Raw genomic sequence first — 19,979 nt, 5'->3', positions numbered from 1 at the left:
CAAGCAATTTTCGCACATGGTCACCATTTCGTATGGGTGAACCTGAAGACGTCATAAACCCTCTCTGGGACCAGAGTTGTCCGAAGTCATGAACCACACCAAACCCATACTGGCTGTCCGTGTAAATTGTTACACGGATCTTGTCGGCCGCCAAACAGGCACGAGTCAAAGCAATGAGCTCAGCCACCTGCGCGGAGTGTACTCCTTCTAAACAAGCGGCTTCAACCACCCCCGTGATGGTGCATACAGCAAACGCTGCTCTCAGTCGACCGACACTGTCTCTTAAACATGAACCGTCCACAAAGAAAATCTCATCTGACACTGGGAGCGGTTCATCGACAATGGCAGTGCATTGGAATGTGCCAATCGTAACTCCTATTGCGGATGGTGTCAGGGACTCAAGGCCAAGCGATGGACGATGGAACTGGACAGTGCTCTGTGGAAAATTACTGAAAGACGACCCCGCTGAAGAGGAGGTGTGAAAGGGCGTGTTCTGGGACTTGGGGTTCTGTATTAGGGAAAGCGCCCCGAGGGTGGAAGCAGATCAGAGCAGCCCAGAGCAGAGAAAGGCTAGGCGAAGAGCTAGAGGGGGCAACTTAGATCAAGCTCTCTAAGTGAAGACTTCTTAGGAAGTTTCACTCTGACACCTTTTACTCGATTGAGGGTCTCAAGGGATTGCTAAGTAGGGATGTCATTTAGTACAGAGTAGGGACAGAGATGGTATGGTCCAGTGTCCCTAATATCGACATTGGCTTGGTAGTTTTCTACCTCATGCTTTTATATTTATATACAGAGTGTTACCTTCCCATCTATCCCTCCTATCCCTCCCTCCTTTCCCTCCTATCCCTCCTTCCCTCCATACCCGGGCTCCCACTCAATGTAAAGCATACATTTCATCAAATCGGCCACTCTTCTCTGGCATCTGCCATCTGCCATGCTGTGGATTCAACACTTCTAGCCTCTCCTGCTGAAAACTCGTTGGGCACCTTGAAGCAATCACATGTCCAGGCAATGAATACACCTGTGGTTTCTCTTGTAGCCCCTTTGGAATCTTGTGTTTGGGTAATGTGTTCACATTGCAATCTCTCATGGATCAATGTCTTCTGCCACTCCTCAGTTGACTATGGTGGCAGCTGGATTGTTTGATCCGGCTGCTCATCAGACTCCAACAGGTCAAGCAGCACCCAGCCACCATGCCAGTCAATATTTTCAGAAGTCTATCAGTCAAAATTGTATTTAATGTCAACATCACTAGAAATCTGCATCCAAAACCTAGCATATGTATGTATGTGTTGTTTATGTGTGTATGCAAGTCGTATTTGTATGTATGTAATATTTTCATTTATGTTGTATATGTATAAAAGTAACTAATCACAAATTGAAGGCTCTGGGGATGGGATTATTGAACAATTCTTAGTTATAAGAAAGTGAATTAGTAATTGGGGTGGATGGTATCCCCACCACAAGTAATACAGGCACTAACAGGTTAGCTCTTGCCAAATATTTCAATAATTTAAACCTGAGCTCAACCCATGATATCTATGGCACAGAGCAGACAGGTCTAGATTAGAGAAAAGGTGTAAAGCACTTGGAAGAACCAAAACAGTTAAAAGCTAAAAGATTCTATAAAAAAAACCACTCCAATTTATACAAAATAGGGAAACATGTAAGAAGCAAATTGACACCAACACAACATATATCCAGTAAGAGGAACAGAGATAAGAAATTGAAAATATTTAAGTGGAAAAAGCACACACCAGAGCAGAGCACCAATGGTAGTCAATGGGCATGGTAGACTAGGGCTTAGGCGCGATGTGAGGCTGACCCTGACGAAGGCGGGTTGGATACACCAAGTGGACTTGTCCTGGTGAACTTCTGGAAGTCAAAAGGTTGTCACTTTTTTAAAGAAAATTTTGAACATTTCTTCTAAGTCCCAATGCAGAAAGGGACTTTGTCACTTTTTGAAAAGAAAAATCATCCCCGAGCGAGTAGCTGCTAAAACAGTAGCCTCTGCCGTGTAACTGAATGTCGGATGCTTGATGCAGGTTAGTCCCACTGGACCTCTGCAGCTTTGGAGTTTTCTTGTTGAAAATGTTTGAATTCCTAAAGCAGAATGGGACTAGATTTTTCTTCAGAGGTGCTGGAAGCCTTTGTGCTGGCCAAAGCTGAAATTTAGTCCGATATAGTGGAACTGCCTGTTGCATACTTTTTGCCACAGGTCCCTCTGGAGGAAAAACTTTTCAAAGCTTCCAAACTTTTTTCTGGTGCCCAAACAATCACAGGTGGTCACTTCTAAGGACCCCAGTACACCAGGGAAAGCACTTAGAGGCCGTCAGGCCGGGTAATGAGCAGTACTCTTCTCTGTATTCACTCAATAATGGTTCTAGTGGTAGCTTCCCTCTGACTTGGTATGGTGCAAACATGACTAGGGGACAAAAGACTGCTTCCTCCAGGTCTCCCCTTGCATTTACTTCTAAAAGGGCAGACCTCCTTTCACATTAATAACGTTCCTGTGTCCACCCTAACTGGTCCAGCTGTAAGAGGAAGAAAAACACCTCCCCTCACCCAGGCCATTGTCTCTATTCTGGGAGCAGTAATCACACCTCTTTCACACCTAATTTAAGCTAAGTACAGGCTGAGCATTTTCTCAAGAAGAACTTAAGGAAGTAGTTCCAGATGTTTGGAGACGTGTGGAGCAACTTTTGGAAAAAGATTCATTAGGTGACCGACCTGATGTCGAGAGTCAAGCCGTTTACCTGGCACTGCGACCCGTCCTGGATTTCAGGTTCATCCTGCTGAAAGCTCCTGAGCCGAAGATTTCCAGGAGTTGACCGGGGGCTCCCGCTGAACCAAGCCGTAGAAGCCGCTGTGCATCTGGCATGCTGGAGAGTCCCGCTCGATGTCAGGAGATAATCCTCCATAAAAGTTTCTAAGTGCAAAGGTAAAAGTTTGACCGAGTCCTCCAGCTTAGTGTATCTAACCAGGGCTCCTTAGCGGTCAGCCTCAAACTTTCACTTTTTCCTGGTCAAGCATGACCATTTGTCCCAAGTTGGCACTATATCTTTTGAAGCACTAGAAAGTGTTTATTCTTTAAAATTTCATATCTCCAGTTCACTATATTGGATTGTTGTTGTTTTGATGTCATCGTAATCATAAAAACATTTCCTATTGGTTGTGAATTTTTATGGTGTGGTGTGTCTTACTTATTTAATGTATTGGTGTTTTTAAATACTTCACACACCTGTCTCCTAAGTTAAGCCTGCCTGCTTGTTGCCAGCTACCAAAGGAATAATTTAGTAAAACCTTGTCTGGAACTTATAGTGGGTTGGTGGCCTTACTGCTAGTGGCAGGTGCACACTTACCCCTACCAATAATCCTCATTCCAACTGTCAGTACCAAATCAGGGTTGCAATAATGAATGCAGGGAGGTGCGTAGGTTATCCATGTCAAGTTTTGTGTGGGATGGATTAGAATTGGTACGTAGTTATTTGGTACAGAAGCATATAGTATACGTTTTTAGAACGTATTATAAAGGATCACTGTAGGAGATCACAAAACATCCTGCAGGGCATTTGTTTACAAACTTGATGATTAGGGTTTTTGGAATATTATTACACTCTTTCTTCACAATAGACATAATTTCAAGAGACGTTTAGTAAGTCAATGAATTTCAAGCTTCATTTAAAATGTGAAGTAGTGGGCTATGATGATTACTGACAGAATATTAGTGGACAAAAATCGTGTCAAAACGTTTGATGATCAAAATATCGAGAAGGTAACTGCAAATACGTAAGTATACATTTACTATTCTTAACTCCACATCTATGTACCTTGAAAATATATATATATATATATATATATATATATATATATTTTGCCAAAGTACATATATGTTGAGTTAAGTTTAGTAAAACTTTGCTTTCCCATAGAAACTTATCATTTTAATATTCTTGTCCTCGATATTCTTGACATAATATTTTCTCCACATGATAACTCTAACTGAACTTTTTTAATTAGCGAACATCAATAAACAGGACTGAACTCAAACTGACTGCTAAGCAAAGACCAAGCCCAAATGCACCATACTTGTCTCACCATTCTGTGATCATTCTTGCTCTGGTATTGTTTCCAATTTATTTTCTTCCCAAGGATGGGGTTGTGACTCTTAGCTTTCTCACCATACTGAACACACCAGATCTGACACTATTCTAGCCTTGGTCAACCAAGCCTGTGTCTTCTACCTTTTCTTTTCTTTGCCAAAACATTCAATCACTCTTGATAAAGATGAATCGCACATTTTCTCACTCACATGAACTACGAAAAGCATTCACCAACTAGAAATCTGCAAGCATATGTTTCTGTCTGTAGTATAGTTCATTGTTACGCAGTGAAACATTTGATAATTTGTAGAATAGACTCTGCATTAAACTCTCATGGGAACCAAGGCTAATGTTTCCAGAAACTCAAATGTTTAGTGATGTCTGTAACATATTTGAAAGTAGACTGTCGACTTCGTGTGTTTTCCATGGGAAAGGAAAATTTAAGACTGCTCACCATAGAAAGATATCTTTTCACTGGGCAAGAGTGATCTAACCTGCAACAAAGTATTCACATGTGTTCTTGTCTTTTATATTAGCGCGTGTTTCCTAGTTATTCAGGACTCTGGGGCTCTCTGGGGCACTTATTCATTTTCAGTGGTCTATTTGCTATGGACTAATGCTATAGAGATCCTGCTGATGGCTATTGCTGTTGTCGGTCACTTTTGGAGTGACGCTCCCAGATTTCAACCTTTCTACTCATATCCTTGATGGTGGTAGCTACTGCTGCATCTGTTTCCTTAAATTTCTCCTGTTGAGGCTTTTACTCTTTGGATAATTGGGACTCTGCTGAGTTTCATGAACTGCTCTTTATGGGGAATTTGACTGCTTAACTTGATTTCAAATCTAATGCTGCTTTAAACTCATTCTTTTCCTGAACTCTTTATGGGTTATATTAACTTTGCACTTGGGACTTTTATTTAGAATATGGACTAATATTCCTTTATAGAACACGCTTGTGAATTGCCATTATATTGGCTCTAACCATATTTTCCTTGATGAATTTCTGTAAACCGATTATCTAACTTACTAATTACATAAAGACAAAATATTTTTTTTACTTATCTCTTTAAGAGAATAAAGGTTTTCACAAATAATCTAAAACTCTCATTATTGACTGAACTTAAGGATTGATATATGTGAATGTCAGTTAAGATTAATTTGATTTAGCTACATTTAAAAGCTGTAAAACAACAATTGATGGACAGAATGCAGAACAATGTCAAACATTCACCCCTGTACAGAGATCTGGACCTAAATCCATCGTTTTTTTGCTCACCATGCCATTCCAGTATGGACCCAGCCATATGCAAATCAGTTTTGACCCTGCGCCCAATGGGAACAGTCCAGCCCAAACTGCCAGGCCAGGTCCTCCCTGGACTGGAAACAAGCATCCTAGGACCGGTTTCGGGGTTTCACCCCTCTTCAGCCAGGATAGCTTGAGTCCAGTGGCATGGAGAGCACAGGACCCACGTTTGGGAATACCTAGCCCACTCGGGGTGACAAATGAAAAAACAACAATTGATGGACAGAATGCAGAACTATGTCAAACATTCAACACAGTACAGAGATCTGGGCCTAAATCCATCGTTTGTTTGCTCACCATGCCAATCCAGTTTGGACCCAGCCATATGCAAGTCAGTCTTGACCCTGCGCCCAATGGGAACAGTTCAGCCCGAACTGTCAGGCCAGGTCCTCCCTGCACTGGAAACAAGCATCCTAGGACCGGTTTAGGGGTTTCACCCCTCTTCAGCCAGGATAGCTTGAGTCCAGTGGCATGGAGAGCACAGGACCCACGTCTGGGCATACCCAGCCCATTGGGGTGACAAATGCAAATACAATTGATGGACAGAATGCAGAACAATGTCAAACATTCAGCCCAAAACAGAGATCTGGGCCTAAATCAATTGTTTTTTTGCTCACCATGGCATTCCAGTTTGGACCGAGTCATATACAAATCAGTCTTGATCCTGCGCCTAATGGGAACAGTACAGCCCGAACTGCCAGGCCAGGTCCTCCCTGGACTGGAAACAAGCATCCTAGTACCGGTTTCGGGGTTTTACCCCTCTTCAGCCAGGATAGCTTGAGTCCAGTGGCATGGAGAGCACGGGACCCACGTCTGGGCATACCCGGCCCACTCGGGATGGCAAATGCAAAAACAACAATTGATGGACAGAATGCAGAACAATGTCAAACATTCACCCCAGTACAGAGATCTGGGCCTAAATCCATCTTTTTTTTACTCACCATGCCATACCAGTTTGGACCAAGCCATATGCAAATCAGTCTTGACCCTGCACCCAATGGTAACAGTTCAGCCCGAACTGCCAGGCCAGGTCCTCCCTGGACTGGAAACAAGCATCCTATGACTGGTTTTGTGGTTTCACCCCTCTTCATCATTTGTTTGCTGTAACAATGTTTGCACTAAGTGGGATGGGTATGCCCAGACGTGGGTCCCTTGCTCACTATGCCACTGGATTCAAGCTAGCCTGGCTGAAGAAGGGTGACATACCCTGAAACCGGTCCCAGGATGCTTGTTTCCGGTCCAGGGAGGACCTGGCCGGGCAGTTCGGTCTGACTGTTCCCAAGGGGTAGAGGGTCAAGACTGATTTGCATATGGCTGGGTCTAAACCGGGGTGGTGTACTGGGCAAAAGAATGATGGATTTAACCCAGATCTTTTGACTGGGGGAGAATGTTTGGATTGTCAGCATTCCATCCATCATTTGTTTGCTGTAACACTTTTAGCCTTAAGTGGGATGGCTATGCCCAGACGTGGGTCCCTTGCTCACTATGCCACTGGATTCAAGCTAGCCTGGCTGAAGGAGGGTGACATACCCTGAAATCGGTCCCAGGATGCTTTTCTCCGGTCCAGGGAGGACATGGCCTGACAGTTCGGTCTGGACTGTTCCCATGGGGCACAGGGTCAAGACTGATGTGCATATGGCTGGGTCCAAACTCAGGTGGCGTAGTGGGCAAAAGAACGATGGATTAAACTCAGCTCTTTTGACTGGGGGAGAATGTTTGCATTATCAGCATTCCGTCCATAATTTGTTTGCTGTAACACTTTTCGCCCTAAGTGGGATGGGTATGCCCAGACGTGGGTCCCTTGCTCACTTTGCCACTGGATTCAAGCTAGCCTGGCTGAAGAAGGGTGACATACCTTGAAACCAGTCCCAGGATGCTTGTTTCCGGTCCAGGGAGGACCTGGCCTGGCAGTTCGGTCTGCACTGTTCCCATGGGGCACAGGGTTAAGACTGATTTGCACATGGCTGGGTCCAAACTGGGGTGGCGTAGTGGGCAAAAGAAAGATGGATTTAACTCAGATCTTTTGACTGGGGGAGAATGTTTGCATTATCAGCATTCCGTCCACCATTTGTTTGCTGTAACACTTTTCGCCCTAAGTGGGATGGCTATGCCCAGACGTGGGTCCCTTGCTCACTATGCCACTGGATTCAAGCTAGCCTGGCTGAAGGAGGGTGACATACCCTGAAATCGGTCCCAGGATGCTTTTCTGCAGTCCAGGGAGGACCTGGCCTGGCAGTTCGGTCTGCACTGTTCCCATGGGGCACAGGGTTAAGACTGATTTGCACATGGCTGGGTCCAAACTGGGGTGGCGTAGTGGGCAAAAGAACAATGGATTTAACCCAGATCTTTTGACTGGGGGAGAATGTTTGCATTGTAAGCATTCCGTCCATCATTTGTTTGCTGTAACACTTTTCCCCCTAAGTGGGATGGGTATGCCCAGACGTGGGCCCCTTGCTCACTATGCCACTGGATTCAAGCTAGCCTGGCTGAAGGAGGGTGACATACCCTAAAACTGATCCCAGGATGCTTGTTTCCGGTCCAGGGAGGACCTGGCCTGGCAGGTCTGTCTGGACTGTTTCCATGGGGCACAGGGTCAAGACTGATTTGCATATGGCTGAGTCCAAACTGGGGTGGCGTAGTGGGCAAAAGAACGATGGATTTAACCCAGATCTTTTGACTGGGGGAGAATGCTGGCATTGTCAGCATTCCGTCCATCATTTGTTTGCTGTATCATTTAAAAACTGTGGCGAAAGTCTGACGCCCAGAGGAAGATTTGGCGTGGAGTTGGAGACCATTCTTGTACGTTACAGGTTGAATTGTACTGGAAAATTAATTTTCGATTCTTTCCGGGCTATCACTTTCATAGTGTTGGGGTGATGCCTTCCACTTTTAAGATGTAATTGATTAATCTTCTCCTATAGCAAGACCATTTGTCCCAAAAGCGATTCACAACTTGTGCTCCATTACTATTCATCTTGCCCTTAACGATCTTCTCTAGAAAGCAGTAACACACTAACAACAGGTTGACTTTGATGCTTATAACTTGCTGTACTTTATCCAGTTTGGATTTAATCAGAACCATGGGGCTGACACCACCCTAATTGAAGCACGGGATAACATCTTGGTCTTAGTGAATATGTGTAAAGTCTCTTACTGGTGCTTTTCAACCTTTGAGCAACCTTTAAATCCATGGATCACAACATTCTTCTTACTTGGTTAACAGATGCCAACTAGCCTTGCAATGTCTCTCCTTCTTCCTTGCAGGCAGAGTTTAACCAGCTGGGTTTCGAATTTCAGATCTTTCGCAAATATGGCAAATTGCATGACACGCAAGTGTGCCACCCATAGCATTTTATATCTGTGTGGTTCTATGCTTGATCTCACCATACTGCATGTAGTGACATTCATCCACCAAGGGTACCCATATCTGTCTACAATGGAAGGTAGAGCTTTTCATGACATCATTTTTGGAAGGCACATACCCACGTTTCAGTTTTGCTTGGAATCTAACAGTTTTTTGGTGAAAAAGCTTAAGCTGGCGATTATTTTCCTTGACCCTTCCAAATGTCAGACCTCGCTACCTGAGTATACCCGTGGCAAGATGTTTACTCTCCTTTACCGCACACCTCCTTGACGTACAAACCACCAGGATAGAGTAGGATAAAGCAGCAACCATAAAAGGGAAAGTCACAGTCAAGGCTGTCATCTTTCAGTCTCTCCAATTAAGCAGGATCTGCCTTGCATTCTGAAAGTTGAGAACATGGAGGTTATTGAAGCTCTTACAACTCCCATTTTGAAAATCCTAATGAGCTCTATGGCTGGCCCACTCAGGTCTCTGTATTTCACTGCATGTGGGAAATGAGAAGAAAAATGTGTCATTTACCTCCTCCCAGCAAATCACATGTTGTGACTGAAGATGCTTCATAAATCAACAAGGGGGAAGTAGTGACAAAAACGTTGTTTAATATTTCCCACACCAATTTGAATTATCTCAAATTCTCACAAATCTGCATTTTTCTTTATCTAAATCATACTTTATTACAAAAATCTCTCTTGATTTCTTCAGTTACAGTTACAGTTAGAGTATTTTTACAGCTTTGAAGCTCAAAAGTCACCAGATGTTTCATCTAAGTTGACAGTGCAGCTGTTGCCAGACCTTATGTCATCAATGGAAAGAATTGCTTTTAGGAGTACTACAGAGCAGGACTGTGGTTCTGCCAATATCTTGGTTTTCCTGTGTACAGATTTTGATTGGAGAATAGTTAAGTGCTTCTGCTGAAAGAGTGTTTTTATTGCAGTTTTTGCCTTGTGGAAAAGCTTATGCTCAATATTGCAGGAATGAGTTGATTATAGTGGCAAGCCACTGATCAAGGCTGAAGGCATGATCTGTACATCATAAAATGTTATGACAAAGGAAGTATGACTGACTTATTTGTGTGAAAACCATAAGTTAAAATTCAAAATGCCCTTAAGGGTGTAATGTCATTAAACAGTGTCAAAGCTTTTAGACATGTATTTTGATATAGGGAATCTTGCAGATTACCATTGTGGGTAAGGGTTGTGGTGTAAATTACCCTCTGTGGCAATCCTTAGTGGTAGATGATTTGAATTTTGAGAATCGTTGTTGTGTCCTTATAGAAAAGGCTGTCAAAAGTTTTGGTAACTGCAATTATACACATTTGTATAATGTTATGACTGTATAACATTAGTTGCGTTGTGGAAAAGCATATGCAGAATACATTTGACCTGAGTTGGTTATGGTGACAAGCGAATGGTAAAGGCTAGATTCCTGATTGGTTTATTAGAAAACTTTATGTCAAAGCCTATAGGTTTAATCACCTTCTTGTGGAAATGTATGACGAATGCTGTAGACCTGATTTTTCTTATCGTTATAATAGTATGTGAAAGCCAATAGGCCTATACATTTGGATTGTTTTTACACTGTGTTAGAGCTGTAGACAGGTATTGCGTTACATAGACTCTCCCAAATCACTGTAGCAGGCAAGGGTTTTGATGTTGTTTTCACCTTCTGTTTTCCCTCTGAGGGAAAATCCGTGAGTAGAAGATTTGCACTTTGATAATTCTTGTTCATCCTGTGCAAAGCTAACCCTGTTTTTATTGTAAATTAAGTATTTAATTGATTCATTTTTTACATTGTTTAAATATTTGTTATCTTAGCTATTTCGGTTTCGATTTAAACTATAATCAATATTTGTATTTTTATAATTTTGTTAAACATTTCTTTTTTAGTAGGAGGTTGTTGATTTTCTAGGTAAATAGATGGGAAGTTACTGAAATTATATTTTTTAAATTAATTGTTATATGTTGTTGCTAATTAATTATTCATACATTGTATTTTGTATTTATGATTTAATAATGTGTTTTCATACTCTATGCATTTTTACATAAAATATAGTTTAGAAATGTATTGTTGTTGGGTATGACAGTGTTTTCAAGAACATAATTATGACATTTTCCCAAAAAAGTGTCAAGGTGGGATTCTATTGTCACGGAAAATTTGGGGGTGATCCGTGCAGTGGGGACCAATAATTTGGGATGCGAAATAAGGTTGCATTTGTAATGTTAATTCACATAGGAATCTTTAGCCACACCTACAGCCCGAATGGCTGAATGGACTTACACCCAATTTGGCAGGGAGGTAGATGTTGGTTCAAGGAAGTGCCTTTTGCTTATTTGGTGTAAATCCATTTAGTAGTTTTTTGAGAAATGTAAGTTTAAAATTATAGTGATATATCCGGTCGCAAAGTCTTCGCACACAAAGAGAGCTCGTGCAGGGAAATGCACTGCTCTGATTGGCTGCCAACACTTCAACCAGGAAGTGTTGGCAGCCATCTTGGGACTCAGCTTCAAGCCGAGTCTCAAAACAAAAAGTCAAAACAAAGAAAAGGGGTCAGGGTAGGAATACCCTGACCCCAAAGCCATGATCTTGGGGTCCCTCATAGTACCCTGCCATGGCATAAAAGCCTTTAAAAAAAGAAAATTGTTGCAAATTCTTGATAAATTTGCTGCCACTTTTTTTATAAAAGCAAGCGCGGGCTCCCGATCTTGCTCTAAAATAACACCCTGGTTGGGCCAGGTCCCAATAGCATATTATTAATGCAGGTGGTCCCATTAGGCCCGTCTGCAGCCCCTGGGACCACCACCTCCCTGGGGCTAATTTCAATAGTATGGGAGGGCCACAGGGTGTCCCGGGGGATAGGGTCCCCGGGCCCAAAATTATTTAGGGAAGGGGCCATGCATCCCCCTTCCTAAAATATGGCAAAAAAAGCCAGCAAATCACCAAGGCCAACTCCCTTTCTCCAGTACTCTGCAAATGCACCTCATGGCATGTTCCTGGTTGGGGGGTGAGGTCCCCTTGCCTAGTGAGGGCCTCAAGAATAAAGTGGAATTCATCCCCTAAGCAGCAGTGCGCCAGGAGGCACGATTGCAGAGTGGTGGAGAAAGGGGGCATGGCCTCTGACAACCTCTCAGCAATCCAGCTGTGTGGGTCTTACTGGAGGTAACAAGAGGGCTAGTTGGGCCACAAGGATCCTCAAGAGCCAAGGGGACTAGTCCCCCCAACTAGTTGTGTGCCTCTGCAAATACGGCTTGTGGTGCACTACTGAATGGGGATGAAGTCCACCTCACTCCTGAGGGACCTTGGGGTCAAGAAGCACTTCAGGTACCTCCTGTAAGTCCTACACAGCGGGATTCCTAAGAGCTGGTTCGAGGCCCAGCACCTCTCTTTACCACTAGCAAACGCAATTACTAGTTAAAAAAAACATCGAAATTCACTGAAAAAAACAAAGGTTACAGGGACGTTATAGTTAGGGACAGATTTCACTCGTACAAAACCAGTGAAATTCGGCAGTTATAGTTACCTGAGCTAACTATAACTTACGCCCCTGGAATGCACTGCTTATGACCTCACATATTACATCACTCATGACATGGTCAGTGACATCACTGATGACATCTCAAATGTCATCACTGATGACATCATCCACATAACCACTCATACAACTACTCACACCCCATACAACATCTTGTATGCCCACTCATATACCCATAAAACTGATATACCCATTCACAGACCTATACCAGTACCCCCACACCCACTCACTCCTCCATAGAGCCGCTCACACACACCCTCAATCTCTCATACAACCACTCAAACAACCATTCACTCACCCATACAGCCACTCATATAACCAGTTACACACAATCACCTATAGAGCTACTCATATACCCACTTATTTACCTACAGAGTCACACACCCACTCACTGACCAAATAAACCTCTCAACACAGTCACTCACTCACCCATAGAAGCACTCATACACTCACTCATATAACCACATAAATACCCATTCACACATCCATACAAGCACTCACACATTCCTGTACTCACCCATACAGTCATTCACACAGACACTTACTGTCAATACAGTCACTTGCACACCCAATCACTTACTCATACAGCCATTCAGACATCCACTCACTCATTCATACAGTCACTACACACCCACTTACACACTGATAGAGCCACTTACACTGTCACTGTTAGACCTGGCACCATTGGCGTGGGTCTCCCTTACATTTTTTCACTGTTGTCTCCTCTGTTTTTGCTGGTATTAGATTCTCTGGGCGCTGTGCCACTGCCATTCAGTGCCACAGCATGAATGCTCCCTGTGTAAATATGACATGTGAATTGGTATATCCATGATTGGCTTATTTGGTTTGCCTGTTGGTCCCTAGTAGCGTGGCCTGTGTGTGCCCAGGGCTGGTAAACCAAATGCTGCAGGTGGGCCTGCAGTGCTGGTTTGCATCACTCACAGAAGCAGCTTGTAAAGTGTGTCTCAGACCTGCCACTGCAGAGTCTGTGTGCAGTCCAGAACTGCCCTCTTGGCTGTGAAGTGCACCCACTTCCCAGCCCCTGAACCTTCCCTTGGCATCATGTAAGTTACCCCTATGGTAGGGTGCATTGTATGTCTGAGGTAGGACATGCCTTGGTGTGTGTAGCATGTCCTGGTAGTGAATTACACCCAATTTAGTTTTTCACTACTGTAAGGCTACCTGTTCTCCATAGGACAGAATGGGCAGTTTGACTATTACATTCTATAGTCCTAACTGACCCAAGGAACATGGTAGAAAAACGAATTTAGTATGCCTGAGCTCAGAATATTAAAATACATCTTTTAGTGAAGTTTATTTTTATATTCTGTGTTTGAAAATACCACTTTTAGAAAGTAGGTATTTTCTAGCCTAAGCCTTCCAGTGTGCTCTGCTGTTATGTGTATTGGCTGTCTGGTTTTGGAGAGACAGGGCAGGCTGAGTTAGACCTAGGTTGAATAGAGAGATCTGCATGGAGTATGGGGAGGGGTAGCTCCTTGACCTGAATAGGGCTGTGCCTGGCAAGGTGAATGCTGGCTCCACCTCCTACTGTGCGTCTGATGGCAGACCCCCTCTTTCTGAAAGGAAGGATGCCTGGTAAACAAAGTGCTCCAGGACTGGGCAGAACTGGTTCTGGCTGGGTTCAGTGACTTGTAGCTTTTGAGAACAAAGAATTTTGGGGTATAAATATCTGTGCTGAAACCCCTACAATTGGTATTGCTCCTGGACAATAAGACAAACCTCTGTCCGTGTAACTGAAGGAATCTGCAGGAGGTGACTATCCTTGTGCTTGTGTGCTGTTTCTTGGATTGGCCTGCAGTGGTTATCATTGGACTTGGAAGAGGAGGAAAAAGGACTTTGAGAGAACTTTTATTTTAACTTGCTAAAGCAATCACCCAAGCACTAGAAGAGAACTAGCCTCCTGCTGAAGTCTCAGGCACATCAGACTTCACCATCAGCCTCCTGTTTCCTCCCAGCGAGGTGAGGCTCCTGTGAGTTCCAGGGCCTCTAGTTCTACTACAGAGAAGAGAGTGCTGAAATCGTCACTAACGCCCGTTTGCGAGCCGCCGCAGCTGAAATCGCCCAGAAAATAATCGCGCTACTGCCGTTGAGAGCTCGCAACCAAAAATCATCGCATCGCACGTTTGCTGGCTGCCAAGTGCTCGATAAACCCAAAGATTATCGCATCACACGTTTGCGGGCTTCCAAGCGCTCGCTAACCAGAGATCGTCTCATCGAGATCATCGCTTCACGACATCGCAGCGCGGACGCTGGATGTCTGCCATTTTCATTGCATCGCATCAGGATCGTTGCTCCCTCATGGAGCGCCATTTCTTCGCATTGCAACCTGATTGCACACGCAACAGGATCGTCGCATCGTCTCCACCCTCGCGGCAAGGAGTCATCGCATCAACAGCATAGTGTGCAGAAGTTTGTCGCCTTGTCCCCGCACGCTTCCGCAGATCGGCGCATCATCCTCCCTCGCGGCAAGGATTCAACGCATCGCCGGCCTCGCATGTGGAAAATCATCGCTACAGCTCCTTTGCGACATTTTGGTTGTTTTGCTACGAAATCCAGGTACTTTGTAAGTAAAAGGGTCGCAGAGACCACTGCTTTGAACTGAACTCCTCTTTGCACACTTTTGAACTATTTTTGCAGCATTTCAAGAATATTCCTATTTTACAGTGCATGAGGTGCATAAAGAGGCAAGAGAAATGCAAAAAAGGGAAGAAGGGTGCAGAAAGAAACAAGAGAGGTGCAGAAAGAAGCAAGAAAAGTGCAGAAAGGGGGAAGAGGTGTGCAGACAGAGGCAAAAGAGGTGCAGAAAGAGGGAAGAGGCGTACAGAAAGAAGAGACTGAGGTTCAGAAAGATGCAAGAGAACTGCTGAGAGAAGCAACAGAGGTATAGAAAGAAGCAAGAGAAGTGCAGAAAATGGCAAGAGAACAGCAGAAAGAGGCAACAGGGATGCAAAAAAGGAAAGAAGGGTACAGAAAGAAGCAAGAGAGGAGCAGAAAGAAGCAAGGGAAGTACAGAAAGAAGCAAGAGAGGTGCAGAAAGAGGGAAGACAAGTGCAGAAAGAGACAGCAAGGATACAGAAAGACACAACAAGGGTGTAGAAAGAAGCAAGAGAGGTGCAGAAAGAGGCAAAGTAAGTGCAGAAAGAAGCATGTGAGGTGCAGAAGGAGGCAAGAGAACTGCAGAAAGAGGCAAGAGAGTTGCAGAAACAGGCAAAGGGGGTGCAGAAATAGGCATCAGGTGTGCAGACAGAGGCAAGGGAGGTGTAGAAATTGGGAAGTGGTGTACAGAAAGAAGAGAGTGAGGTTCAGAAAGAGGCAAGAGAAGTACAGAGAGAGGCAAGTGAGGTGCGGAAGGAGGCAAAAGGGGTGCAGAAGGAACCAACAGACATGCAAAAAGAGGCAAGAGGGGTGCAGAAAGAGGTAGGAGAGGTGCACAAAGAGGCAAGAAAGGTACATAAAGTGGCACGAGGGGCACAGAAAGACAGAAGAGAAGTGCAGAAAGAGGCAAGAGAATTGCTGAATGAAGCAAAAGAGGTATGGAAAGAAGCTAGAGAAGTGCAGAAAGAGCTAAGTAAGGTGCAGAAAGAAGCAAGAGCAGTGCAGAAAGATCCAACAGAGGTACAAAAAGAGGCAAACTGGAAAAAGGTAGGAGAGGTGCACAAAGAGGCAAGGTAAGTACAGAAAGAGGCAAGAGGGGCGCAGAAAGAATGAAGAGAAGTGCAGAAAGAAGCAATAGAGGTTCAAAAAGAGGCAAGAGGGGTGCAGAAATAGGTAGAAGAGGTGCTCAAAGAGGCAGGAAAGGTATAAAAAGAAGCAGGAGGGGTACAGAAAGAAGGAAGAGAAGTGCAAAAAGAGGCAAGAGAATTCCTGAAAGAAGCAACAGAGGTATAGAAAGAAGCAAGAGAAGTGCAGAGGTAGGAGAGGTGCGCAAAGAGGCAAGGTAAGTACAGAAAGAGGCAAGAGGGGCACAGAAAGAATGAAGAGAAGTGCAGAAAGAAGCAACAGAGGTGCTGGAAGAGACAAGAAGGGTGCAGAAAGAGGCAAAAGAAGTGCAGAAAGACGCAACAGAGCTGCAGAAATAGGCAATAGATATGCAGAAAGAGGCAAGAGAGATGCAGAAAGAAGCAAGTGAGGTGCAGAAAGAGGCAAGAGAGGTGCAGAAAGAAGAGCGTGAGGTTCTGAAAGAGGCAAGCGAAGAGCAGAAATTGGCAAGTGAGCTGCAGAAAGAGGCAAAAGAGGTATAGAAAGAAGCAAGATAAGTGTAGCAAGAGGCAAGAGAAGTGCAGAAATAGGCACTTGAGGTGCAGAAAGAGGCAAGAGAGGTACATGAAGAGGCTTGAGAAGTGCAGAAAGAGTCAATAGAAGTACAGAACGTGGCAAGAGAGGTGCAGAAGGAAGAGAGTGAGGGGCAGAAAGAGGCAAGTGAGGTGCAGAAAGAGGCAAGGGAAGTGCAGAAACAGGCAAGAGAAATACACAAAGAGGCAAGAGAGGAGCAGAAAGAGGCAAGAGGGGTATAGAAAGAAGCAAGAGAAGTGCAGAAAGAGGCAAGAGATGTGTTGAAAGAGGCAAGAGATCTGCAGAAAAAAGCAACAGAGGTACTGAAAGAGGCAGGTGAGGTGCAGAAAGGGGCAAGAGAAGTGCAGAAAAAGGCAAGTGAAGTGCAGATAGAAGACAGTAAGGTGCAGAAAGAGGATGAAAGGTGCAGAAAGATGCAAGAGAAATGCAGAAAGAGGTAAGAGAGGCACAGAAAGAAGAGAGGTTTGTGCATCATTAGTACCAATTTAACACCCACATTTAGCAATAAGTAACAAGTGAACATTCCAGCTTTGCAAAGGGCCTTCCACCACGCTGTAGCACGTGAAGCTGCATTTATGGGAACATTTTAACCGTTTGAGCTAGAAACAAGGCTTTTTTTGGTCAAATCTGCCGATTAGGCAGCAGATGATTGAATATTTGGCAAATGCGGAAAATGTTCAATTATGTGAAAATTGGTGCAGCCGAACAGTCACATAATTCAAGTGCCCTGCTCATACCTCCGACTAGGTCCAGAAGTGCTCCTCATTGGTTCCTTCTTTTTTTGTCTCATTGAGTTGATATTTTAGCTTCTATGGAAACTAGGAAAACTAAACCTGAGGTTACCACTCCACAATACAGACTACAACACCACATAATTACTCTCCAAAACACATAATCCCACTCCACATAATTCCTATACACTAAATGCCACATACTTTCTATTCACATGATTTCACTGCACAACATACCACATAATTCCTCTACACACAACGTACATCCACTCTACACCAAAAAACATTAGTAAAAACGTTCACATTTACAACGCCAATAGCTCTAACTCTCGCAAATCCGAAACCTATTACATTGCAAATGCTTCTTTAAGTAGTAGTTGCGTTTGCAGAGTGGTGGAGAAAGGGTGCTGGGCCTCCGACCAGCGCTCAGGAATTCCACTGTGTAGGACTTACAGGAAGCACCAGGAGGGCTTCTTGGCCCCCAAAGTCACTTAGGAGTAAAGTGGACTTCATCCCCCATCCCGAAGTCTGCCAGGAGGTGCGGTTGCAGAGTGGTGGAGAAAGGGGGCGTGGCCTCCGAAGACGTCTTAGCAATCCAACTGTGTGTGACCTATTAGAAGTAACGAGAGGGGTAGTTGGCCCCTAAGTACATTCTTGGGGGCCAACTACCCCTCCTATTACCTCCAGTAAGTACCACACAGCAGGAATACTACGTTTTCATAACAGCCACGCCCCCTTTGCCCACCACTCTGCAAACGCACTCCCTGGCACACTCTTGGATGAGGATTGATGTCCTCTTCACTGCTGGGGATCCTTAGGGGCCAACTAGCCTACCTCTTACCTCCAGTAAGCCCCACACAGTAGGATTGCTGAGAGTTGGACAAAGGCCACACCCCTTTCTCCATCACTCTGCAAACACACCTCCTGGCACGCTCTTGGTTGGGGTATGAAGTCCCCTTTCCTCATGAGGGTCCCTGGGGGCCAACTAGCCCTCCTGTTACCTCCATTAAGTGCCATACAGCTGGTTTACTGAGAGTGCTCAAAGGCCATGCCCCCTTTTTATACCACTCTGAAAACACTGCTCCTGGCACACTGCTGTTCAGGGGATGAAGTCCACTTGTGTCCTGAGGTCCTTAGGACACAAGAGGACCTCATCGCCCCACCAGCAGTGCGCCAAGGGGCGTGTTTGCAGAGTGGTGTAAAAAAAAGCATGGCCTCCGACCACCTGTCAGCAATCCCACTGTGTGGGGCTTACTGGAATTACCTGGTGTGCTAGATGGCCCCCAGGGACCCTCAGGAGGGGGCAGGGAGGGGTTGGGGCCTCCGGCGAGATGCCGGTTTTTCTTTAAAAAAAATATTTTTAGAAGAGGGTCTGTGTGGCCCCCCTTCTTTTAGTATTTTTTGGGTCCTGGGAAGCCCATCACCCAGGGCCGGGGTATTTAAAAAAAAACAACGGGAAGGGGGACGCATGGCCTCCCTTCCCTGGGCCACTATTGGTCCCGGGACCCCATCCCCGGGGCCTGGCCAGACTTCAACTTATTTTTTGGGAGGGGGGCTGCGTGGCCCGCCTCCTCAGGCCAATTATAGCCCAGGACCCCATCCCCGGAGCCGGCCTTCTGTTTTTATTATTTTTTTGATAAAATATAGGGGAGGGGATTCGAGTGGCCCCCCTCCTGGGCCACTTCTGGCCCCAGGGACCCCATCCCCCAGGGCCAGCCCTCAAGTTGGGGACTGTAGGGGGAGCCTCAATGCCCCACAGTCCCAGTCATCTCCCCACCTCCTGCGGGAGCCGGCATTGATTTTGAGCAAGGGGAGCTGCTAACATGCAGCTCCCCTTGCCCAAAAGCAATTCTGCTTTGCTTCCTGGAAGCGAGAGCAGGTTTCCTGCTCTCGCTTCCAAGAAGCAAAGCAGTGTTTGGTATGCCATAGCAAACAGCAATGTTCCGGGGGTGGGCACCCCGGGACGTTACAGGAGCCGGCCCCTCCAGAAGGGGGGCCGTCCGGCCACCCTTCCTTCGTGAAAATAGCCCTGGGGAAGTGGCGAGGCCCCCCGCCTATATATAAATAAAGCCCCGAGGAGGTCCCTTGAGCTGGGGGGTGCCCACAGGCCCCTGCTATATAATTACACATTGCCCACGGGACCTGGCCCACCCGGGGGCTTAAGAAAAACGAAGCACTACAGCCAGCCCTTCGTTTTTAAACATTTTCTTGGTTGGATTCATGCACCCAGGGCGAATTCGTCCGATTTCTTTTTTTTGTAATGCTTTTTTTGGCCCTGGAGTCCTTGTGGCACCACCTGAGCAGGCCTAAGGTGTCAGGGTTTTTCTACCCTGCCCCCGTTTCTCGTTTTTAATGCTTTTTTCGAACTGTTTCTGGTTGGGAGTGTTGGCAGCCAATCAGAATGAAGCTCGTGCTCGGGAGGATTCGCGAATCCTCCTTGGTGCTTAGACATCGATATTTTTATTTTTGGAATTTCTCAGCAACTACTGAACGGATTTACACCATTTAAAAAAAGGGCGCTTTCTGAACCAAGAGCTACCGTTTTGCAAAATTTGGTGTATTTCTGTTCAGCAGTTCGGGCTGTAGCCTGTTCCAAAATTCCTATAGAAATTAACATGTGGAAAATGCATTTTGGGAC

The sequence above is a fragment of the Triturus cristatus genome, chromosome 4_2, assembly GCF_964204655.1.
Source record: "Triturus cristatus chromosome 4_2, aTriCri1.1, whole genome shotgun sequence".
Lineage (NCBI taxonomy): Eukaryota > Metazoa > Chordata > Amphibia > Caudata > Salamandridae > Triturus > Triturus cristatus.
Note: the sequence above shows the minus strand (reverse complement) of the source record.